The 25,538-nt window shown below is 45.6% G+C and overlaps 1 protein-coding gene across 2 annotated transcripts in view; it reads right to left on the bottom strand.

Annotated features, from left to right (window-relative positions):
- Positions 1–25,538, bottom strand: part of ENKD1 (enkurin domain containing 1) — a 774,007-nt gene that overhangs the window by 406,925 nt on the left and 341,544 nt on the right. The gene's annotated exons all lie outside the window — the stretch shown is intronic.

Raw genomic sequence — 25,538 nt, 5'->3', positions numbered from 1 at the left:
GACAAAAAAGGCCATGCAGAACCAGAAGAAGATGCATATGGAAAAGAGAGATCTTTACCAGGATGGGAACTCAAAGAAAATCCAAAGGAAAAAATGGGTTTGAGGTAGGAAGCGAATACTTCAACAATCAAGAGAAGGACATCTACTGTTATGGCAAGATTTTAGACAACTGTACTATGTCCAATATCACTGACACAGTTTTCTTCACTAAAGGGAGAGAAAAAAGCTCAACAAAAGGATTGGGAGGTGGGAGGCTGGGAAGAGACCTCAACAAACACATACAGAATGGCTCGAGCAGAACCTGCTCTGGCCCTAGAAACCATATCCAATTTATAATACTTAGTAAAGGTATGCACTGAAGACCAAGTAGACAGACATTTGTCTGGGCTTTAAAAGGCCTTTGTGGTCGCTAGTAAACGCTGATGAACTTAGATATCCAGGAGGAGATGATTTGCTTAAAAACAGCCAAACCCAATGTTCGTGGATGAAAAGAAATAAAAAGCTGGCCAGATTTATTAATGGCTTTAGTTTTATCCAAATAATACCTGAGCTGGTTGTGCAAATCTGAGGTATGTAGAACTTCACACTAGCAGACTGAAGACAAGGAATAAAGGAAGGGAGTTGAACTGTCTGATTCAAAGACAACTCATTAACCACCTCTGGCATAAAAGAAGGATTACTACAAAGGAACATCCTATCACTGTGACAAAACAAAAAAAGGAGAGATGGCCATAACGGCCTGAAACTCAAAAACCCTCCGAGCAATAGTAAGCAATAAGACAGTCGTCCAGGTACAATGTTGCAGAGAAACGGATTCTGTAGGCTCAAAAAGAGCCTGGATAAATTCTTCTAAAACAAAATTAAGGTCCCAAGGAGGAGGAATAGGCTTCCTTGGTGGCCTAAGAGCAGGACACCATTAAGAAACTGTTTGACCTCAAAGCGAGAAGTCACAGGAGGAAGAGTCAAAGGCAGACAGGCAGAAATGGCTGACAAATGGACCTTTACAGAAGAAAAGGCCGAGCCAGACTGGACAACTCACACAAATAGGAGAGAACCAGGGGGACCCCACTGAAAAAGGATCCCAGTGATGAGAAGGCACCAGACAAAAAATCTCTTCCATTTGGACATATAAAACGTTCTGGTTGCAGGATTTCTTGCCTCCTGTAAAACCGTGAGCACTTCCGTAGAAACAAGGTGCCTTTTACTTTAATTTATGTATTTTTTGTATCTTTTTTTTTTATTTTTATTTAATTTTTTTTATTAATTTAATCTATCTTCCTTCTGTAAACTGTTAACATGGTATGAGCCCGAGTATCGAAATTTCTTGCAGTGATACGCACGGTTTCCTCTGTGTTGATCTGTATGACAATAAAGTCTATTTTGATTAAAAGGGATCAAAACCATATCACCCACAGTGTCAGTTGGAGAGTGGACAAGAGAGGATGGATGAATAAACCCTCGTCCTGTGTGAGACTGTCCAACTGGTGAGGTAACTTGTGATGATTTCCCCTGGCCAGATGCATTAAAAAGTGGAATCAGAGCTATCTTGGCCAAAAAGGAGTCAGTGATTTTTGGGGAGTCCAGCTGAATCTTCTGCAGCACTTCTGGAAGTAGAGGAAGGGGAGGGAAGGCACAGAGAAACCTCTCCTTCCAAGGGAAAGACAGGGTGTCCATCTTCCACACCAGGTGGCATGGCACTCTGGAAAAGAAAAGAGGGAACTGTGTTCAGAGTAGAGGCAAAAAGACCGACCTGATGAATACCCTACTGATGGAGTATGATCAGAAACATGTCTCTGTGAAGCATCCATTTGTGAGCCTGTTTTTTGGACTTGCTCAAGGTGTACGCCACTAGGCTGTGCTCTAAATATACACTGCCTGAAGAGTTAACTGATAACTTAGAGCCAGATCCCAGGCCTGAACAGCCAGACTGCAAAGAAGGTAAGACTTTGCGTCTTCCCTGCTTTTTGAATACAGGATAACTGTGGTTTTGTCCATGTAAAAATTTAAGGGGCCTGGAGAAAGCATAGTATGAAAAGCTTGAAGGGACAGAATCAGGGCTCTTATCTCTTTGATGTTGATATGCCTGACCTCTGACAGGGGGGACAAAGGTCTTGAACTTTCAGATGACCACAGGAAGCGACCACCCCATGTCTGGAGCATTGGTGAATAGTTCATGATAAGGAAACTGAGGCTGAAAAGGCAGGCCTGGATTGAGGATAAGATGGTGAATCCAACACTCTCAGATTCTCTCTTTAGGCAAGGAAAGACAGACACAGTGAAATCCAGAGGGTGGCAATGCTGAAGCCAAACTGAACTGAGGTACTACTGAAGCTTCTGCATGTGCAGTCTGGCAAGACGGAGCACTGGAAAAGAAGATGCCATGAATCCCAGGGCTTGAAGAAATTATCTGGCTGGAATAGCAGGCAGTAGAAGAAGAGACTGAAAGAAAGTTGTCAAAGGCAGAACTTTTGGAGGTGGAACAGAAGCTAAGATTGACACTGTCTGACTCCTGCAACCCAGATATACATGGGAGTCAGGACATTCTTCTGAAAGTTGATAGTGGATCCCAGACTCTTGACGAGAGATATGGTAAACTCCAGATCCTGTAACAGGCAACTGGGAGAAGGCATCTGAAGCAACAGGTCATATAGATAAGGAAAAATCTGAATGCCTGCAAAAGGTAACCACAGGAGCTAGGCATTTTGTGAATACCATTGGGGCAGCAGAGAGGCCAAAGGGCAAAGCAGAAAAATGAAAATGGGAGGAAGAAACACAGAAATGCAAAAACCTTTGAAAACAGGGTGAATAGGAATATGAAGGTAAGCATCCTTCAGGTCCAAGGACACCAGAAAAGCCTGGGATAGAACAAGAAGAAACAAGTTTGAAGAATAAGCATTTGAAAAGAAGGAACCTTGAGAAAGCTGTTGAGCAAGGCTAGGTCCAGAATAGGTCTCTAAGTGCCCTCCTTTTGAGGGACCAGGAACATCTTGGGGGTAAAATCCCTTTCAGACTTGTGAAGGAGGGACAGACTGAATAATTCTCTAGTTCAACAGGGAGCCGATGACGTCTGAGAAAAGAGGAAGTTGTTCCAGAGGAGGTTGAGGAATCCCTGAAAAAAATAAGGAGAGTCTTCTACACTATAAAGTAACCCTGGCAGATGATAGAACCCAAGAATCTGTGGTGATCAGAAGCCAGTTTGGAAGACAAAGGGAGAACTGAAGGGACAAGGAAACGTGGCCGAGGGAAAAGTGGCAAGGTGTCAAACAGAAGCAGGCTTGTCAGATAAAGGAGGCTTCTGAGCAACAGCAGCCTGAGAAGACTTAGTAGGAGAAGCTCACTTACCACCATTCCAGTTATTGTGGCATGATGATGCTGCCTGTGAAAAAAAGAAGACCTAGTAGGATATTTCCTTTGGAACTTGGGTATAAGGGATGCAAAAACATGTTTAAGTTCCTGCAATGCTTTATGTTTTTTTTTTTCCTGAAGAGACATGCAGCAGCAGCAGACCAAAAGAGATTTTTTATTATCTACAGGAGCATCCAGCAACTTGGCCTTAATGACTTCAGGTAAAGACTGTAGGAGAAGCCAAGAATAATGCCGTATTACAAACCCAAAGGCCGCATCTCTTGAAGATGCATTAGCAGCATCCTAACTACATTTGATAGTGACAAGACACCTGAGAGGCAGAACCTAAAATAGATAGAGAAAATTTTGCTTTAGCATCAGGAAGATTGGTACTAACCTGACAGACCTAGGCAATCAAGGCCAGAGTATATCTGGTCATGTAGGTCTGATAAATGATGTCCCTAAAGACCAAAGCAGAAGCAGTATAAACCTTCTTACCAATTCTCTCCATTGCCCTACTATCCTTATTTGAAGGGAGAAGCTTGGAAGAAGGCAAAAGTTTAGAAGGCTTGTCAGAAGAGACTGACACCACAGCAGGGTCAGCAGAAGCACACAAATAAGAACTGACAATCCTCAGGAACCTTATAGAACCAGTCAGGCTTCTCTGGAGCAGGAGGCTGAGAATTAGAAGACTTAGAAACAACTATAAAAGGTGTCCAACAAAGCAGCCAACACAGGAGGCACTGCTGAAGGTTTAGGAGTGTCCACCCGAAGCAGGACATAATGTTTTTCTGGATATCAGACACTTGAGAAGAATCCCACTTAAGATGTTCCCATCATTCTAGCTATAGCATCCCCAAAAGACAATTTCTCAAAAGGAGACTCAAGACTCACAGACAGGCTCATCTTCATCAGAACCATAAGCCAAAGGCAAAGACATCCGGGAAGAGAAAGACAGGGACTCATCATCGGACTCTGACTCCTCATCTGAGGAAATGGGTTCCACAGCCCATTTGGAAGGAGTAGAAACCCCTTAGGGAGGCTTCAGGACTACTCCTGCCATTCCCTTTGAGGAACCTTATGGCGTACAGAAATATGCGTAGTTTTCTGCTTTCTCTTAGTAGGGATGTCAGCCCTAACAAACATCAAGGCTTGTGACCAGCCCTAACAAACATCAAGGCTTGTGACCCTTGATGAGATTCGATAAGGGTACCTGGAACCTCTTCCCTGAGCAGACTCTGTGGAATCCCTCTAGAGTCGTCCGAGATAATCAACCATGACTCTTCCTCGATGTCCTAAGCAGATGCCTGAAAAAGCCTCAAAGGACAAGCGAAAGGAATGATCCATTTTGGCCTCTGACTGGGTTATGGAAGAGGAATTTGGCATAGACAATGGACGGCCTACAGAGCTTTCACCCACTTCCAGTGAGAGACTCAGTGGAGGCTGGACAGACAAAGAATCCAGGCAAGACTTCTTGGCCTTCTTCATGCTTAATGGGACCTCAGTGTTAGAAGATTCTGCCATGCCACATTGGGCTAACAGTTTAAGCCTCTGGTTCTCAAGATAGATGGCCAGGGGAAGACAAATGACTTCAGTCTTAGGAACAAATACTTTGCAAATGTTACAGGATGTATAATCGTGGGAAGAGGAACTATATATGCATTTGCCATTAATAATGGGAAAATGAACAATGGAATAGCAACATGGGCCAATGGTACAAAAGCTGTTCTAGCTTGGTATGTATCTATTTCACCAAGAAGCTGATTTTGCTTGTACGACCATACCACCCTGAATGCGTCCGATCTCGTCTGGCTTCGGAAGCTAAGCAGGGTTAGGCCTGGTTTGCACTTGGATGGGGAACCGCTTGTGAATACCAGATGCTGAACCAGTAACCCCATGGAGTTTGTTCTTAGTGGCACAAGAAATCAATTTCCACTATGTCTTTATGTCCTTTATTTTGCTTGACAGTTTGAACCAAGAGAAATTAATTAATGACTGTCTCAGCAATGGAATTAGAACTAATATATATTTTTTGTTAAGTTTCAATCTAAAAGGACTGATGTTATTTATACAAGCCCTAAGTAGTTATATAAACCCAAAGTATTTACTGGGAAAGAAAGAAATAAGTAACATCAACACTGATTAGTGTTGACAAGGCTGCCTTAGCCTGGTATGTGCTGTTTCTTCAAGGAAATTGTCTTTACTTGGCAACTTGGAGGTGTGTTTTCTTCAAGGTCTCTGATTGGCTTTGAACTCATTGCTTTGAAAAAAGGTATTGGCTTGGATTTAGCCACATGATTGGTGTTTCATTCATTTATCTTAGCCCTGGGGAACCTGATCCTTTATGATCTGAGAAAGGCTTTTAACTGAAAGCGCTTATCATATACAAATCAAGAAGGGCTTTGTTTTACTGCTTTTCGTCTCATTTATGTCTCAACAATTAAAGTTTTTATTTTATTCTGCACAGTATAATTTTTAGTAGCCTGTGGTGGTGTGTTTCAATTTTTACACAGACTATTGCTTAGTTTTTTAAACCACCTTTGGCAGTCACAGGAGAGTTTTTTTCCCTTGCTTCTTTTGTGTTTGGATCCTTTGACTGCACATAGCTCTATTTAACACTGCAACAGAGACCTTGGAAAAAGGGAGAGTTTCTTTAGACTTTATTAGAAGAAGGAATACCACAGAGTGCCGAGGTGAGAATGTCAGTCCACTATTGTGTTTGAATTTTCATACAGATACTATTTCTTTTTACAATGAGACACCAGAGATATCACACTTTGAAAATATACATAAAAGATGTAGAAAATGCAACCTACCATCTGAAAAGACTGCAGTGGCAGCGGTTCCATCTTGAAGCAAGTATGCACTACAGGATGATTCCTAGGGGAATGAGAGTTAAATGCATGCCTAGCTATGGAAATAATCATCCAGAACTGCTGGCGAAATGGCAAACCATTAACCTAGAAACAAACTTTTAAGTATATAAGGTTGTTAATTGAATATTTCAAACCGAAAGAAAAGAGTATAGCTAAACACATTAAAACCAAGCAATTGGAATTAGAACACATGGAATTGTCGGATGGCAGTCTAAGTAAGCTGGAAAATTTGAAGTTTAATTTGAATGTATATGACACCAAATTAAAAGAACAAAAGATTCATAAGCTGTCTAGAAACCTACAGGATTTTAAGCAAGGACATATTTTTGAAAGGCCGAGAGAAATAAGGACACATTTTACATCTAAACAATTTTCTAAAAAAGCCAAGCTGCATCAGTCAGCCATTAAAGAAACAGTGGCTTCAGCACAATCAACAGGCGTGCAGGATAGAAATAACAGTAATGAAACAGCAAATTTACCATCTACCTCTCTAAATGCTGAAAGAAACAGCATTAAGTATAGAAACAAATAATATAAATGGTAGAGAGTTTACAGAAACTGTCTTAGCCATAGGAACCAGATCTAAAGAGGGAGCTGCCCATCAACCCATAGTTCACAATTTACTGTTTTTTTTTTCAAGCAACACCTGTACAGAAACCCCAGATCCATTAGCCAAGAAAGAAAAAGGAAAAAAACAATGAATTAAGTAATAATACACTAGTAATAAGTATATCTCGGTTGGAACTGAATAGACACCAAATTCAGCTATTAAATAAAGGTCTCACATTTACACCATCATTGTGTTTGAACTTAAGTGAGTTTGCACTGGATGTTAGGCACTTTGGGAGAAATATCACCCTGAAAACTATCTTTGGGAAAGAACAAGGAAGAAGAACTAAGTCATATAAGAAACCCAGTAATTTTGTATCAGTCAATCATCCAGCTGTAGATTTATTCGGCTCTGTGAAAATGAAGTAGGAAGCTTAAGACAAGGAAGTGATTGTTTTAGACACTTCCATAATCTAAAAGCACCTGAAAGACAGGCACTGAATGATCTAAGGAACAGAGAAGACATAGTGATCAAACCAGCAGATAAGGGAAGAGCAACAGATTTGATGGATTCTCCATAGTATCAGGATCGAATGAAAGAAATGCTGACTGATGCATGAGCCTATACACAGATCAGCAAAAGTGATCTGAATAAACTGGTTTCAAGTGTGAAAGATGATCTCTTCGAGTTAATGATGACTGGTCAGTTAACTAAAGATATATACGACTTTTTTAAAGTTACTAATCCAACTGTACCAACTATAAGTGGCTTGCCGAAGATCATTAAGGATAGACAAAATCCACCACTTTGCATCATTGTAGCAGGTAGAGGATGGATTACAGAGCCCCTATCCATATATGTTGAGGAACAATTGAAGAAACTGTTACCACAAGCTACCAAAGTATTGAAGGACACAGGTAGCTTTCTTAGCACACTATATTCCATCATGAAAAGAAATGACGACCACTCGGAGATGCTGTTGGTAACCATGGACATCACTAGCTTGTTCACTGTTATTCCTAATACCCGTGGGGTTGAAGCCATCGGAAATATAGTGGTTTTGAGAGATATGAATGTGAATATTATAATAATATGTACACCTTTGAAACGTATTCTTGAAAAAAAGAAGTTATGTTCTTACCATAACGTTCCATGTGAGCTGTTTATCTCGCCTTTATTCTTACATGTGGGTTCAGAGCCAATCCATTGGCTCTAAGTCGGCCACTTTACTAGCTAAAGATCTCAGAATAGCTCGTGGCCAGGCCCCTATCCCATGATGCTCTCCATCCTACCCCAGATCTAGTTTGCTGAACTCAGCAGCAAGAAAAAGGTAACTCAGAAGTACTCCAGCAGGAGTAAGAACCCTAGAAATGACTACCAGACCCCAAGTCTACCCGTTCTTCAAGACCCTGGAGGGGGATGGAAGGGAATGTAAGAATAAAGGCGAGATAAACAACTCACATGGAACGTTATGGTAAGAACATAACTTCTTTATGTGAAGTTGTTTAATCTCGCCGTTTATTCTTACACGAGGGTAGTGTCCCAAGCACCCTAATCCTTGGTGGCTCACGGGAGTATATTCCTGAGGACAGTGGAACCAAACGAAGCCCTGTCCCTGGAGGCCTTGTCCACTTTGTAATGAGTGATAAAGGTATGAGGCTTAGACCAAGTGGCAGCTGCACATATAGTATCCAAAGGCAAATGAGCCGTATAAGCAGAAGACGTGGAGACAGCTCTAGTTAAATGGGCCTTCACACCATATTCTAACATTTGTTTGGCAGAAGAGTAGATAAATTTAATGCAGTCAGTTAACCATCTGGAAAGGGTAACTTTAGAAACTGAGAATCCTTTCTTGGCGTCTGCATAAGATACAAAGAGCTGGTCAGATCTTCGAAATTCCTTCGTCCTGTCCAAACAGAATCTCAATTGTCTGTGGACATCAAGTTTATGCAACATGTATTCCAACTGACTAGAATGACTACAGAAAAAGGTTGGAAGTTCAATAGTATGGTTCAGATTGGTCTCAGAGTACACTTTTGGCAAGAATGAAGGGTTAGTCCTCAGTGAAACCTTATCCAGATGAAACACCAAATACGGTGGTTTGACAGAAAGGGCTTGAAGCTCAGATACCCTGCGTGCTGAAGTAATGGCCACCAAGAAAAAAAGTCTTCCAGGATAGGAACTTCAATTGACAAGACAATGCAGGCTCAAAAGGAGGAAGAATAATACTGGACAGAACAACATTTATATTCCAGGGAGTAAAGGGCTGTCTAACAGGAGGTCTGAGATGAATGATGCCCTTAAGGAAGGCCCAACACAATTTGTGCAACATTAAGTTAGAACCCTCAGTTCCAAGATGAAAATTTGAGATGGCAACCAACTGTACTCTAACTGTGGCAGCCACAGCACCTTCTTGAAAAAGGTTAGAGAGAAATTTCAGAATACTAGCAATAAGGGCCACATAGGGATCAACATTGTTAAAAGAAGCACAAATGGCAAAACGCTTCCATTTACTAGCATATAACTTTCTGGTAGAAGCTTTATGGGAAGATACAAGAATGTGTTGTACCTCCGAAGAAATGTCATGTGACCTGGCTAGGAAGGGAATTGGAGCAGCCAAGCTGTCAGTCTGAGGGAACAAAGGGAGGGGTGGAGGGTCCCCGACGAATCTGTCAGAAGTTCTGGAACTGGGACCAGAATCCAAGGTTCCTCCAATTGGTAGAGTCGGAGAAAGGGGAACCAAATCTGACGAGGCCAAAGCAGAGCTATTAAGATTACCATCCTGCCGAGAGCTTTGGCTTTCTGCAAGAACTTGGGAATCAGGGGAATAGGAGGGAAGGCATACAGGAGTCCTGGGGGCCAATCGTGTGCGAGCGAGTCCCTTGGGTTGTCCCCTGGTGGGGGATTTAGGGCAAAGTAGCTTCTGCATTTGGCATTCTTAGGGAATGTAAACAGGTTGCAGCAAGGCTGGCCCCACCTGCGGAAAATCTTCTCCGCAACTTCATCCTTGAGGGACCACTCATAAGGTAACAGAATGGCTCTGCTCAATTTGTCTGCTATTACGTTGGATTTCCCCGGGATATGCGTTGCAATCAGAAAGTGCCAGGTGGACACAGTCCACTGCCAAACTCTCAAAGTCTCTTGACACAGGGGGTAAGACCTGGTTCCTCTTTGTTGATGCACCAGACAACTGACATGTTGTCCGTCTGTATGGCAATCGTCCCTAGAGGCAGAGTCATGAAAGTGCTGCAAAGCCAAAAGCACCGCTCTCAGCTCCAGAACACTGATGTGCAACTGCGACTCTGTCTCTGACCAAGTGCCTTGGGCAGTACTTCCCTGAAATACCCTCCCCCCCACCCTATCAGGGAAGCATCCGTGTTCACCATGGCCAATGGCAGGGGAAGAACAAATGGACAACCCACCGTAAGCTGTTGGCTGGTCAACCACCAGCAAAGATCCTTCATGCAAGAGTCCGTAATCATGACTAAGGATGACGGAAGTTGTTGGTATGACCACTGGGTAAACAGTAACCACTGGAGGATCCTCATGTGCATTCGTCCCAGAGGAACTGCTATGAGAGTAGCTGTCATGGTGCCTAGGAGTTTTAGAACCTAATGGGCCGGTACTTTTTTTCTCTGCAGAATGTCTGAGACCTGAGTAGTACAGTTTTGTACCTACCATAAATGTAGATGTCCGATAGACATGCAACTGCAGTCCTGACATATGGGTTGTCCTGCCTCAGGCAGCCCTTCGGTCGGCCAGATTCCAAAGTCTGGGTCCGGCGTCGGCTGATGTCGCCTCCTCCCCGACGTCAGAGCGGCTGGAGTATAAAGGCATCCGCCAACGCCATCTTCTTCAGTGTTTCTTGCCCCAGATGCCAGGTGCCCTCCAAGGAAGGCTACATTTTGTGAATGGATAAGCAAAAATTTTCAGACATGCACAACAGTAATAAACAGATACACCATAACAGATATCCCCAGCTAAATAGGAGAGGGGGAAAGGACCCAAGGGAAAAAACAGAGGGGTAGGAGGGAGGGAAAACCTGACTGCAGATGCATATCTATAGGACATCTACATTTATGGTAGGTACAAAACTGTACTATGTCCTTCAAGAATGCAACTGCAGTCCTGACATATGGGTTGAATACCATAGCCAAGCTGGGGGTGGTAGGATCTAAGCAAGGGATGGTGTAGCTAAAAGACCCTGCAGGACTGCAGAAGCAAAGCCTGCTCTGGATCTGGAGTATAAAGGCAGGTTGTAGTGTCTGGTAAATGTATGCACGGAGCTCCATGTGGCAGCCTCTAGAATGTCTTTTGTAGCCACTCCTCTTAGAAAGGCTGTGGGTGTGGCTATAGCCCTGATTGAGTGTGGTCTTATATTGGCTGGCACACCCTTCCCATGGAAGGAGTAACAGAATCTGATGCAGTGTCCAATCCATTTTGAAATTGTTTGTTTGGAGACTGCCTTTCCTTGCACTCCGGCAGCATAGGCTACAAATAGTTGATCAGACTTCCTGGTGGTCTTTGTTCTGTCCAAGTAGTAGCGTAATTGTCTGTGTATGTCTAAAGTATGCAGCAGCTTCTCCCCTTTATTTTGAGGATTGGGAAAGAAAGTAGGCAGGTGAATTGCTTGATTTAGAGACACCCTGGATATCACTTTTGGCATAAATGAAGGATTGGTCCTTAGAGAAACTCTGTCTTGATGGAAAATGAGAAAGGGAGGTACTGCCATGAGGGCCTGCATCTCCGAGACTCTTCTTGCTGAGGTAACTGCCAATAGGAAGACCGTTTTCCAGGAGAGGAATTGCATTTCTGAAGATGCTGCTGGTTCAAAAGGAGGAAGAGTTAATTTTTCCAAGATGTAGTTGAGGTCCCATGCAGGAACTGGTGGTTTTCTGGGAGGTTTGATATTCTTTATCCCTCTTAGAAACTGTCTTAGCAAGGGATGCGAAAACACAGGTGGATCACAGTTGTAATTTGCTGAGATTGCTGAAGCGTGGCTTTTAATGGAAGAATATGAGAGGCCACTATGAAACATTTCTGCCAAGTATTCTAATATCTGAGGTATGCTCATCACTGATGCATCCTGTCCCTTTTTGGCATTCCAGATGATGAATCTCTTCCACCTGGCCGAATAGGTTTTTCTGGTGGAAGGTCTGCGTGCTTCCAGCAAGATTTCCTGAACCTTTTCGGAGAGGGGGACATGGGACAAAGTCATGGAACCCTCCAAGCTGTCAGTTGCAATGTTTGCAGGTTTTGATGAACAGTCCTGTAATTGTGTTGAGTTAGGAGCAGAGGCCATTGGGGCAAGGGCCACGGTTTGGTGTGAGTTATGCTCAGTAGCAAGGGATACCAATGCTGTCTCGGCCAATCTGGAGCTATCAGTATTCCTTTTGGTTGCTCTGCTTTGATCTTCAGTAACACCTTGGTCAGTAATGGTAGAGGAGGGAATGCATAGATTTTTAGGGTATTCCAGCTGAAGGAGAGAGCATCCGTTCTCCAGGCTAGAGAATGGTGTGTCCTTGAGCAGAACCTGTCCAGGTGGTGATTGAGATGAGAAGCAAATAGATCTATGTCCGGTCTTCCCCATGCAGTTATTTGTGAGAAAATGTGTGGATGCAGCATCCATTCGTGTGGATCCACGAAATTTCTGCTCAACCTGTCCGCCAGTACATTGTCCTTGCCTGGAACAAACTGGGATTGCAAATGGATGTTCAGTTTCAGGGACTTTTCCCAAAGAGCCATTGTTAGTCTGCAGAGGGGGTACGAGTGAGTGCCTCCTTGTTTGTTTATATACCACATGACTGTGATGTTGTCTGTCCTTATTAGCAGATGGCCTTGTTGCAGAGATTTTCCAAAGGCTTCTACTGCATGCATCACTGCCAACATCTCTTTTTGATTTATGTGCAGAGGCATTTCCGTGGGAGTCCACTGACCTTGAATGCATCTGTCCTCCATGTTCGCCCCCCATCCATGATCTGAGGCGTCTGTTGTAATGGTTTGACTTGTTTGAACTTTGTTGAAGGGCATGCTTTGGTTTAGATGGCTTGCCTGAGCCCACCACAAAAATTCCCTTTGCAGGCATGGAATGAGTGGTATTACGTCTTCTAGGCTGTGGCTGTGTTGAGACCATAAGCTTTTTAAATACCATTGTAGCTTTCTCATGTGTAGTCTTGCCAGAGGGATCAGAAGGATGCAAGATGCCATGAAACCCAGGGCCTGCAGGATCTTCCTTGCGGTCAGCTGGGTAAGTTTTGCTAGGCTTTTGAAGTAATCCGGTAAATGCTGTTGTTTCTCCTCTGTGAGGAAAGCCATTTGTAATTGTGTGTCCAGTTTTGCTCCTAGAAAAATAATTTCTTGGGATGGTAATAGTCTTGATTTTTGAATGTTGACTGTGTATCCCAAAGGCTGTAGCAACTAAATGACATAGTCCAAGTTTTTTATCAATGCTTGTTTGCTGTCTGCTTGTATGAGGCAGTCGTCCAGGTAAGGGTATATTTGAATCCCCTGGAGTCTGCAATGTGCAACTACTGATGCCAGGCATTTCGTGAATACTCTGGGTGCAGTAGATAAGCCAAACGGCAATGCTGAGAATTGATAATGCTCTGTTCCTGCAAGAAATCTGAGGTTAGAAAAAATGTTCCCCAACGGGGTACTTAGCTTTTAGATGACTTCGGTAACTGAAAACACAGGAGCTGACTGACCAGCACTTGCGAACTGCTTCTGCTTCGGGCACCGCGTGGCAAGAAAGACTGAAGAAGATGGCGTCGGCGGATGCCTTTATACTCCAGCAGCTCTGACGTCGGGGAGGAGGCGACATCGGCCGACGCCGGACCCAGACTTTGGAATCTGGCCGACCGAAGGGCTGCCTGAGGCAGGACAACCCATATGTCAGGGCTGCAGTTGCATTCTTGAAGGACATCTGTAAAGAGGTTATTCTGTCCAGGGGTAATCTTACTGTGGTGGTGGTAGTGTCTAGTTCTGCTCTGATAAAGGATATATGCCGCGATGGCAACAATGCAGATTTTTCGAAATTGATAGTGATGCCTAACTGAGAGCAGAGATTGAGAGTGTGATCCCTGGACATAATTAGTTGATGCCTGGAAGTGGCGGTAAGGAGCCAGTCGTCCAGATATGGAAACATTCGGAATCCTAGACATCTCAAGTGAGCCGTAACTACTGCCATGCATTTGGTAAACACTCTGGGGGCTGTTATGAGTCCAAAGGCAGTGCTCTGAATTGGTAGTGACTGGCTCCCAGCCGGAAACGCAGATGATCTCTGGATGGCCTGGCCATTTTGATGTGGTAGTACACATCCTTGAGATCTATGGAGCGTGACCATCCGGAACTTCTCCCTTCTCTACAAATGTGTTGAGTCTGCTGAGATCCAAGATGGGTCTCCAGTCCCCCGTCTTCTTTGGAACTAAAAAGAATCTGGAGTAAGTTCCAGATCCTATCTGGTCTGCTGGGACTGGATGGATGACTCTCTTTTCCTGCAGCCTCTGGATTTCTATGGCTGCTTGATCCCTGATTCTGGGTGGAACATCTGGGATTTTTGTGCCGACAGGCGGGCTTCGTAGAAATGGAATGAAATAACCTCTGGTAACTATGCTTTGTACCCCAAGAATCTGTTGTAATTCCTAGCCAGACATCCGGATACAAAGCCAGGTGACCCCCGACTGCCTCCAGAGCAGGACAGTCGGGCCTCCTCTCAGGAGCATTGGTAAGGCTTGCCAAGGAACTGCTCCCTGTCACCCTGATTCTGCGGACCCCGTCTGCTGCCAGGGCGGCCATCTTCTGTTATTGCCCCCTCCTCTGCCCCTGGAGGGGGGTTCACTACGTGTGTTCTGGAAAGCTCCTTGGGATTTTCGGAACCACATTTTCCCACCTTTCTGCCCTTTGGGGAATGGTCTAGTAGAGGTGGTAAAACGGACTCCTACGTCAGATAGTCTTTCCCTCCTGCTCACACCTAGTGACAGTCTCCTTGACTTTGGGCCCAAACAAGGAAGAGCCATCAAATGGAGTGTTGACAAAGGAAGACTTGAAGGCTTCCGCAAAGGAGCATAAGCGCATCCAGGATTGTCTCTGCAGAGCTATCACTGAACCTGCTGCTTGGCTCGATCCATCGGCTGCATAAGAAATGAGCCGCATGGACGAGTTCACAATAGAATTAAGGGTGTTAAGCTGTGCCGTCACCTTCTCAGAGACAGCATCATCTGTGTTGCCCTTTACAGTATCTCCAAGCTCTTTGAGGAGATCTCGTTGAAGATGGGTGAAATGGGTTAAATAGTTAAGCGATCTCATGGCAAATGTCGCAGAACTAAAGATGTGTTTCCCGTATCTGTCCATCGCCCTAGAGTCTCTATTAGTAGGATGGACAGAGGAAGAGGTTTCTGACATCTCTTTCTTGGTGGCCGCCGCCACCACCACCATGGCATCAACGGGGACTCCCTTAGTGAGAAACATCTTGTCTTGGGGGGAGGTGATAAATTTATTAGGCCTCCCAGGGACCGGTACCACGGAATCAGGAGACTCCCACGCCCTTCGAGTGACTAAATCCATTAGGTCGCCGAAGGGCAGAGTCACCCAGGAGGTGGAGGGTTGAGACCCAAAGGCCTTCAGGAGCCCCGACTCATCCTCAGTAGGGCTAAAGGGCTGCCAGTCACCCCTCTGCTTTAGGACTTCCAAGATATCCGCAAAGGAGATATCCTCCGAAGAGGACCATGGATATCCTTCTGATTCCTCTAAGTCGGTGCCTGATGTCAAAGATTCCTGAGGGGAATCTATATGTCTCCTCTTGCATAATCTTTTTCTGGGAACTTCATCAGTGGGAGCTTCTGGTGAAGTCTCAGTAGAGCAGGGGTCATCCAATGCGGGTACCTGAGGCTCTGGATCTTGACGCTTGACAGGAATGTGAGGTGTAGAGACAGAAGAAGGCACTTTAGGGAAGGAAGAGGAGGGACCTGACGATGTGAGTGTCTTAGATGACATAACCCTCCTCATGGGATCAAAAGCACTGCTGCTTTAACCCGAGGAAGACGCCGGTTCCGTAGAAGACGGCAGCCTCCCCGGTGCCGAGAAAATGGGCTCCGAACCAGACGATGGAGCCGAGCTCATCTCCACCAAAGCCTCGAGAGGAAGGGTCAGAACCGACGCATCGGTTCAACTCTCCCCCTAGAGCCGATGAGAGAGTGTCAGCTCCGAGATTCTTCTAACGGAACCAAAGAAGTCAGGGTTGAAGTCGGCTCAGTGATTTATCTAACGGAACCGAAGAAGTCAGGGTTGAAGGAGCCGAAGGCACTGGGATAGGCCTCGGCTCCAAAGGCTCCACAATAATCAGATCCTCCTCTTCCGGCTCCAAAGGCCCTGCTCGGCTCAGAGGAGGAGTAGTCACAGCCAGTGGGACAGTCTCAGGCTTCGAACCCAATTGGGATGAAGCCGATAGCCAATGCCAGGTTCTCTAAAAGCCTCTGCATCACCCTGTCCACATCGACATCGGAAAGGGGCCTCGACGAACGGGTCAAAAGAGCATTAGATGCCACGGATTGAAGGATTGGAGACTTCAAAGTCTCGGAGACCAGTACCAAGACCGGGGACTGGCTCCGAGGCATCTGTTCGGTGCACGGCTCTGAAGACTGCGAAGCCGGTGACCGCGCCCTCACAGAATTACTAGGAGCTGATGACCTGGGCTCCAAGGACACCTTCAAGGACTTTGACCTCTTCAGGACTTGGAGGTCTGGTCAGCCTTATCCAGTGAATCTTGAAAGTCAGGCTTCAACAAGCCTCTATCTACCAACTTCCTTCGCCATTCTAATAAGACCCTACTGCTGAAGGAGTGGCAGATAGAGCAATCTTCTTGGAGGTGTACAGGCCCCAAACAAAAAACACAATTAACGTGTCCATCTGTAATAGACATCTTCTGTCCACAATTACACTTCTTGAAGCCAGACCTCTGTTTTTCCTTCTGATCCGCCATATTAGAAACAATAGAAGTTGTCAGAGCCCTGATCAACTTTGATCACAACAAATGCACAAAAAAACAACAGCAATCTGCACAAACCGAACGCAGATATAAAGTCACTGCTCAATCAGGGATAAGAAAAGTTCAGTATTTCACACTATCTATATGTATATATGTAACAAAGATAGCACGCACACACACACACACACACACACACACACACACACACACACACACACACACACACACACACACACACACTAACTATTACTATTTTAATTCAAAGGGATAGGGTAGTAATATTAAATGCACACTTCAAACTGTATAGATAAAGAAAAAACGGCCAAAGGCCTAGAGCAAACCGCTCTGTAATTTAAATTCTAAGCCGAATTAACAAACGAAGAAAAATGGCCAAAGGCCTAGAGCAAACTGCACCGTAAATAACGTGGAGTTATACTAACGAAAATAGAGGTTAACTGCCTAAAACCTTATAAGAATATCCACTAAGGTAAATATCCAACTTTTTGAGAAAAAACACTTGCAAAATTTAGGTCAAAGATAAAGAAATAAATTCTACTGGCCCGAGCTCTCCTTAGACCTTGCAATCAGTTGCAGTGGCAAACTAGATCTGGAGTAGGACCGAGAGCATCATGGGATAGGGGCCTGGCCTCGAGCTATTCTGAGATCTTTAGCTAGTAAAGCGGCCGACTCGGAGCTGATGGATCGGCTCTGAACCCACATATAGGAATAAACAGTGAGACTGAACAACTTCACATCAATGTTTTTCCTATGGGAAGGAATACTTTTGGCAAAGCTGGGGGTAGCCATGGAGACCCCTTGTTCGAACAGTTACTTGAACCTTGTATTAGCACAATGGGAGCAAGAGCATGTACTTTCTGACAGAAATCCATGGAAAGAACACTTGATATTCTATGGGGGTTTTGTGGATGGCATCTTTATATTGTGGAAAGGTGTTGATTCACAATCGATGCTATTCACAGATTATTTGAACCACTCTATTGACTATCTTAAGTTCACAGTTAATAGTTCCAAAGAAACAACTGATTTCTTAGATGTGAAGATAGAACTGGATCTGACATCTGGCATAGAGACATCAATCCATAGGAAAGGAACATGGAGGAACCATTACTTACACCGGAATAGTATGCATCCTGGACATGTTTTTAAGAATATAATGGAGAATCAAGCCACATGCATTTCAAGACTGTGTACTAAAGACACAGGTTATGAATGCAAAAAGGTTACAATTTGGAGTGTCATTTAAAGGAGAGAAGTTATGTAACTAAAGACATCTCAATGAAACCAAAATTAACAGAAAACTTAAGAAAAGGAAAAGGAAAAAGACAACCCTATTTTTCCTAACAGGAAAGCACAGATGCCATCCAATAACATTTCCGAAGGACAGCAAGCCCTTGGTCTCATGCTCACATATAGTAATGATTCAAGGCATATATGTAACATTGTCAAAAAGTTTTGGCCAGTGCTTGACCCAAGATGAAAAACTGAATGAAATAGTGGGAGAAAGGCCAACATTCTTTTTTAAAAACAAAAAGAACTTGAAAAGCTTACTATGTACGAAAGATGGTTTTTCTAGAAAAAGTTCTATCAATAAAAAAGGAACTTTCAAATGTGGCAGGTGTATAGCCTGCCCTGTGACACATACCAACAGTTTATTCAAACATCCCATTACAGGACTGGAAAAAGAAGTTATGTACTCACCATAACGTCCCATCTGAGTAGGTAACTTCATTTGTTAGCAACCTGTGGGTATCGGATCCAACCTGGATCCGAGCTGGCAGCTTTCCAAGCTAAAGATCCGAGCTCTAAGCTCCTCCCCTTACCCATAATACCCTGCTACCTCCTTCCAGCCCTCAGATCGAGTTTGCCCATTATACAATTTCACCAAGACAAAACAACAATCAAAAAAACATCCTAACCTAGCGAATACCAACAGGCTGAATCATTGTAGGATTCAGATAACCAAAGGACCAGGTTAGGGGGAAGGAGGGGGGTCAGTTGCTGACAAATGAAGTTACCTACTCAGATGGAACGTTATGGTGAGTACATAACTTCTTTATTTGAAGTAGTTAACTTCATTTGATCAGCAACCTGTGGGACAGAGTCCCCAGCTACCAAAAAACTTGGGAGGTCCTCAAGGAAGAATATTCCGGAGCACTGCAGAGCTAAAGGCCACCCTCCCTCTGGATATCAGATCTAATTTATAATGCAAAATAAAGGTATGAGAAGAATCCCAAGTAGCCGCAGAACAGATGTCATCCAAGGGAACTCTTGACCAAAACGCAGCAGAGGTAGCCATAGAATGGGTAGAATGAGCATGAACTCCCAAGGGCTCCGGTCGACCAGAAATTTTGTATGCGAGCAAAATGCAGTGAGATATCCATCTAGCTAGAGTCACCTTCGTTATTGGTTTACCCAAGGATGGCTTAGCAAAGGAAACAAAGAGCTGCTCCGACTTGCGAGAGGCAGCTGTTCTGTGCAAGTAAAAGCGCAATTGTCTATGCACATTTAATGAATGTAGTCTGTACTCCCCCTTGTTCTGATAGTTAGGGAAGAAAACAGGCAGATTAATGGATTGGTTGATGTTAGCCTCGGAAGCCACTTTAGGTAAGAAGGAAGGATTAGTCCTGAGAGATACTCTGTCCTTATGGAAGACAAGATACGGGGGTTTAGTACAAAGGGCCTGAAGCTCAGATACCCTTCTAGCTGAGGTAATAGCAATTAAGAAGGCAGTTTTCCAAGACAAGAACTTTAAATCAACAGAAGCTGCAGGTTCAAAGGGCAGACCAGTTAGAGCCTGAAGGACTAAAGTTAGGTCCCATGGAGGAACCGCATTCTTGACAGGAGGTCTTAAAAGAAAGGTGCCCTTTAAGAAAGTCTTACAGATCTTCGTGGAAGCTAAAGGACCAAGATTGCCCCCGATGTGGAAGTGGAAAAAGGCTGCCATTTGAACCTTCACAGTAGAAGAACTGGCCCCTTGATGGAAAATGTGAAATAGAAATTCAAGTACTGCTGGAATGGGAGCCATAAAAAGGTCCAAATTCCTACGCCAGGCCCAGATAGAAAAACATTTCTATTTACTGTTGTAGACCTTCCTGGTAGAAGGCTTATGCGCCGCCACCAGGATGGATTTAACTGCTGACGAGATACCGGGAGCCCTAGCCACTAACGCAACTGGATCAACCAAGCCGAGAGCTTGAGGTCGTCCAGATTCAGAGTTTTCAATCCCGAAGGATGAGAGATCAGATCCAGAATGGGATCCAAAATCCAAAGAGGAGCTATGAGATGAGACCGTAGGTACGGGAACCAGGTTTGCTGAGGCCAGAACGGGGCTATGAGTATAACCTTGCTCCCCAACTGACGAGCTTTCTGTAAGAATTTTGTCATTAACGGAAGAGAAGGATAAGAACAAAGAAGACCGGGTGGCCAAGCATGAACTAGAGCGTCTCTGGGGCTCTCCCCCAGCGGGGGAATTAGAGTGAAAAACTCACTGCACTTTGCATTCAAAGGCAATGAGAAGAGATCGCAGCAAGATTGACCCCATTTGAGGAAGATCTGTTTCGCTACTAAGGGGTTCAGAGACCACTCGTAAGGCGAGAGGATAGTTCGAATCAGCTTGTCCGCTAAAATGTTGGACCAACCTGGAATGTGCGTTACTAGCAGAAAACGGTTGGTGGATATCGCCCACTCCCAAACTCTCATGGCCTCTCGGCAAAGAAGGTAAGACCTGGTCCCCCCCTGTTTGTTGATGTACCAGACCACTGACATGTTGTCTGTCTGAATTGCAATAGTCCCCTGAGGAAGAAGGGCATGGAGAGCTTGCAACGCTAGAAGCATTGCCTCATCTCCAGAACACTGATATGCAGAACGGTCTCTGAGTCCACTTACCTTGGACAGTTCTGCCCATGCAATGCCCCCCAATCCCAGGTGAGAAGCATCCGTGGTCACCGTGGCTTGGGGTTGAGGCATCAAAAACAGCCGCCCTTCCCGAAGTTCTTGGGAATGGAGCCACCAAAGTAGGGAGTCCCTGCAAACTCTGCTGAGGGGAATCGGGGAGTCCAACAGATGTCGAAGGATGGACCACAGTGGACCTGTAAGGTCCATTGCAGAACCCTCATGTTCAAGCGGGCTAGGGGTGAAAGGTTGATAGCTGCTGCCATGGACCCTAGGGCTCTCAGGACTACTTCCGCTAGTGGGGCCGGAGATTGTAGAAGTGCTAAGACGTGGAGAGCTAAATTGCGGAGTCTGTCTGATGTCAAGAAGGCCTTGGACTGAAATGCATCTATTCTGGCCCCTATGAAGTCCAGGACCTGAACAGGTTGAAGGGACGATTTTTTGTAATTTATAGTGATCCCCAACTGGTGGGCCAAGAGCAGGAAGCAATCCCTGGCTGAGCATAGTAGATGCCTGGTGGGAGTGGCGAGGAGCCAGTCGTCCAGGTAAGGAAAGGCCTGTATTCCCTGAAGCCTCAGGTGGGCCGCTACAACTGCCATGACTTTGGTGAACAAACTGGGGGCTGTGGTGAGGCCAAAAGGGAGGACCCTGAACTGATAATGACTGGCCCCCAACCGAAAGCGAAGAAAACTCCTGGATCACCTGTCCATGAGAATGTGGTAGCATGCATCCTTGAGGTCTATATAGCACATCCAGTCATTCTCCTGCAGAAGGGGAAGAATAGATTGAAGAGTGACCATCTGGAATTTCTCTTTGGCAATGAACAGGTTCAATGTAGACAGGTCGAGAATTGGTCTTAAGTCCCCCATCTTTTTTGGCACCAAAAAGAACCTGGAGTAATTGCCTAATCCGGTCTGGCCTGGGGGGACGTGCTGGATGGCCCTTTTTCTTAGCAGCTTCTTTATTTCTAAAGCCGCCGCCTCCCTCTGACTGGGTGGAACATCGGGGAGCCGCCTCAACTGAGGGGGAAGATTTATGAAGGGGATAGAGTAACCTCTGGATATTATTCGGAGCACCCAGCAATCTGTCGTGATGGACTCCCATTGTGCTAGGTGTTCCGAGAAATGCCCCCTGACTGCCTCCAGAGAGGAGCAGTCTGGCAACCCCTCAGGGTTGCTGCGCGGGTTGGTCGGAAAAAGGTTCCCTCGACCCGAAATTCTTCGGCCCCCCTCTGCCTCTGGGCTGGCGTCCACCTTGTCCTCCCCTGCCTGCCGTAACAGGACTGCTGAGATTTCCGGAACCACATCTTCTTTTGTCCTCTCTGGTTCCTGGAAAAGGACCTTTGAGGAGCCGAGAATCGGATTCCGACAGTAGACAGCATCTTCCCGTCTTTCTCGCTCTGGAGCAGCGTATCGCGGACGGTCTTGCCAAACAGTGTATAACCGTCAAAGGGAGTGTTCGCGAAGGACGCCTTGAAGGGTTCCGCAAAGTCATAAAGTCGGAGCCAGGCATGATGCCATAAGGCAATGCCTGCTCCGCTGGCTCTAGCTGACCCCTCCGTGGCATGGGAGAGAAGCCGCATAGATGTGTTGGATATCGATTTTAGAGTAGCCATGTGAGCCGAGAAAGTTTGTTTGTCCTCGACCGACATAGACTCCAGGGGAAACCCAGCGTACTCTTTTAGTAGATCCCGCTGAAGCCTAATCACGTGTGCCAAGTAATTCAGTGCCCTTATGGAAAAGGTGGCTGAAGCAAACATTCGCTTTCTGATGCGATCCATTGTCCGAGACTCCTTGTCGGGAGGATGGACCGAGGAGCTATCCTGTGCCATTTCCTTCTTGGTGGCAGCCGCCAACACCACCATGGCATCTACCGGGGAACCTTTACTCCATGCTGTCTTGTCTGTCGGGGGACTAAGGATCTTATCTGGTCTCCTGGGGATTGGCTCTACAGTGTCCGGTTCCTTCCACGCCCTGGTAGTAATTAGGTCTACCAGAGGGTCGGCCGGAGGTGACACCCAAGAGGTAGACGGGCCTGCGTCAAATGCCTCCAGAAACACTGACTCATCTGAGGAAGGTTTCTGGGCTGACCACCCCCCTCTAATGCGCAGCATCTCCATAATGTCTCCAAAGGAGAGGTCCTCGGGGGGGTGACCTGGGGGAACCTTCCCCTTCCTCCAAGTCAGTGTCTTCCGTGAGGGACTCGGGGGAGTCCAAGTGCATCCTCTTACACTTTTGTTTGTGAGGGAACTCCTCGGTGGGACTGTCCGAGGAGGGCTCACCAACGGGGTCATGCTCCTCTACAGGAACTAGCTGGGGCGTAGACGCACACTGTCCCTGGGGCCGGATGATGGAAGACAGGTCCATCTGCGAGGGAATGGCGGGTGGATCCGTAGCATGAGCCGGGGGCCTCGAATCCCTCGAGAGGAACCTCTCCACCACGTCGAAAGCCGAAGGTGAACCACCCTCCCTGGGATCCGAGAGCAGCCCCCTCGGATCCGACGTGTGGATCGGCGCCAGAGCCAAAGCGATTGGACCTGAAAGGGAAGTGTGCTCCGACCGCATCGAAGCCAACTCACCCCTCTGGATCCAAGGCTCGGCTCACGGCCCCGAGAGCTCGGATCCGAAAAGGGACCCGATAAACTCAAGGGTAAGGCCTGCGTCGGAGTAGCGATTACTATCGGTGCCGACTCCCCAGCTCAGAGGCTACTCGGATCCAACAGCTCAGAAACCTGATAATGGATCGGAGAAGGAGCAATGGGGGCGAAGAAGGGGGCCAAGCTCCTCCCCAGGGGGGGGGGCGAGGCAAGAGCACTCCCATCTGCATCTGGGCCTGAAGGAAGCGACGCATCACCCGGTCCATGTCCGTGTCAGAAAGGCTTCTCGTAGACCTAGAAGAGGCCGCCGAGGCTGGCCGGGAAGGCCGCTTCGATGACCTCAAAAGTGGCCGGGGCTCCATCTCGAGCTCTGGAGAGAAACGTGGGAAATGAAGCCGAGAGGAGGAGGACCTGGGAACCTTCAAGGGAGAATAGAGCTGCTTAGCCGGCGGGGCGGAGGGGGCTGAGTCGGCCCACCGCTTGTGGCTCCTATACCTCTCCCTGTCTTTGTCTCTCTCTTTCTCCCTCTTTCTATCTCTCTTCCCTTTCTTTCAAGGGTCCCTCTCTCTCTGGGATACAGTGGGAGGGTGAGTCCCAGCCAGGGGAGCAGGAACTGTTGGCTGAACAGCCGGAGCCGCGACTGGCGCCACTGAGGGAGAACAGGAACAAGCAGAATTCGCGGGTAAAAGGCCCGCTAAGATTAACTTGTTCTTCCTGTCTCTCAGAGCCCGGGGGTTAAAGGAAACACATATCTGGCAGCCTAATGGCAAATGTGCAACCCCCATGCAAAGAACACACTGAGTGTGGCCATCGGCTGGGGACAGCTTATGGCCACACTCAGAGCATTTGGAAAAGATGGCCTTAGGGCCTTCGGCCATGTCTACCACAATCACACTCCCTAACATACAGATAAGGGGAAGGGGAATACACTAAAGTTAAATTAAACTAAACTAAACTAATAATAGAGGCTGCTGCTATGCTGGTAAATGATTTTATCTTTATTAGATTTGTATATTAAGCTAGGTCTTTGATGTTTGCCTGCTTCTTTAAATAATCATACCAATTAACTTACTTGATTGGTTAATTGTTTAAAACCTGTGTATATATAAGATGTGGAATCTTAGAATGAATGTAAGATCTGATGAAGCTACACAGCAAAGCTTATCTTATTAATTATTGATAATAAAGTACTTTGAACTTTAAGTGTTACACTTGTTTTCGCTCAGTCCTGCTATTTTGATTTACTAAACTAAACTAGTCTAAGGATCAACTATCACACACACACACTTTTTAAACTGGTAAAAAGGTAGAGAAAATTCCTATCCCTATCTTACCTAATCGCAAGGAGCTCATCACTCGTGCTTATAGAAGCCGCGGCAAATGAGATCTGAGGGCTGGAAGGAGGTAGCAGGGTAATATGGGTAAGGGGGAGGAGCTTGGAGCTCGGATCTTTAGCTTGGAAAGCTGCCGGCTCGGATCCAGGTTGGATCCGATACCCACAGGTTGCTGATAAAATGAAGTTAACTACTTCAGATTATTGTTTTTCATGCAGTGCTACCTGTAATAGTAAACATATTATTTACTTAGCTACTTGTTTAAAGTGTTCTGCTTATCATGTAGGCAAAACCAACCAACAATTCAAGGATAGAGTGCTGCTCCATCTGAGAAATATCCAGCATAAGGATCACAAAAACTATTTGGCAAAGCATGTCATTCAGTATCCCCTACATTCCTTCATGTTTAAAGCCATTGATAGTGTCTTTGAAGGTCCCTACAGGTGGAGATATAAGCAACAGGACTGAAATATATGAGGTGAACTGGCTCTGAGCAGATCACCCTCCGGGCGTGAATGCAGTTGTACCACTTAAACTGATTTTAAAGGCAAGGTGCATATCCACATATTGACAAGTGCACAAAGGAATCTGTAGTCGGTCTACTAGCAAAGGAATGTGAAGTTTACCTTAACCTTAAACAAAAGAAATTTCAATATAAGGATGCTGTACGGAGATAACTGAAGTATTAAGCACTGAGGAGTAAAGAAAATCACTTCCTTGATGTTGGTATTCCTTAAGTCCCTTTAGTAGGTGAAAGATGGTTTATGGCACAGAAAGTATGTGTTGAGATAAACAACTAGTGACTGCACATGTCTTTATGCAATGGATTTTGAACAATTATGCCCTTTGGGAAGTTCTCATCAAGAGGAACTGATAACATCTGTATATGCCTTTGTCATTAATAACGGGAAAATGAACAATGGAATAACAACATGGGCCAATG

This window comes from Protopterus annectens, chromosome 9.part0, assembly GCF_019279795.1.
Source record: "Protopterus annectens isolate FY-2018-M chromosome 9.part0, PAN1.0, whole genome shotgun sequence".
NCBI lineage: Eukaryota > Metazoa > Chordata > Ceratodontiformes > Protopteridae > Protopterus > Protopterus annectens.
The sequence above is the reverse complement of the archived record's forward strand: the minus strand, read 5'-3'. Positions and strand labels throughout refer to the sequence as shown.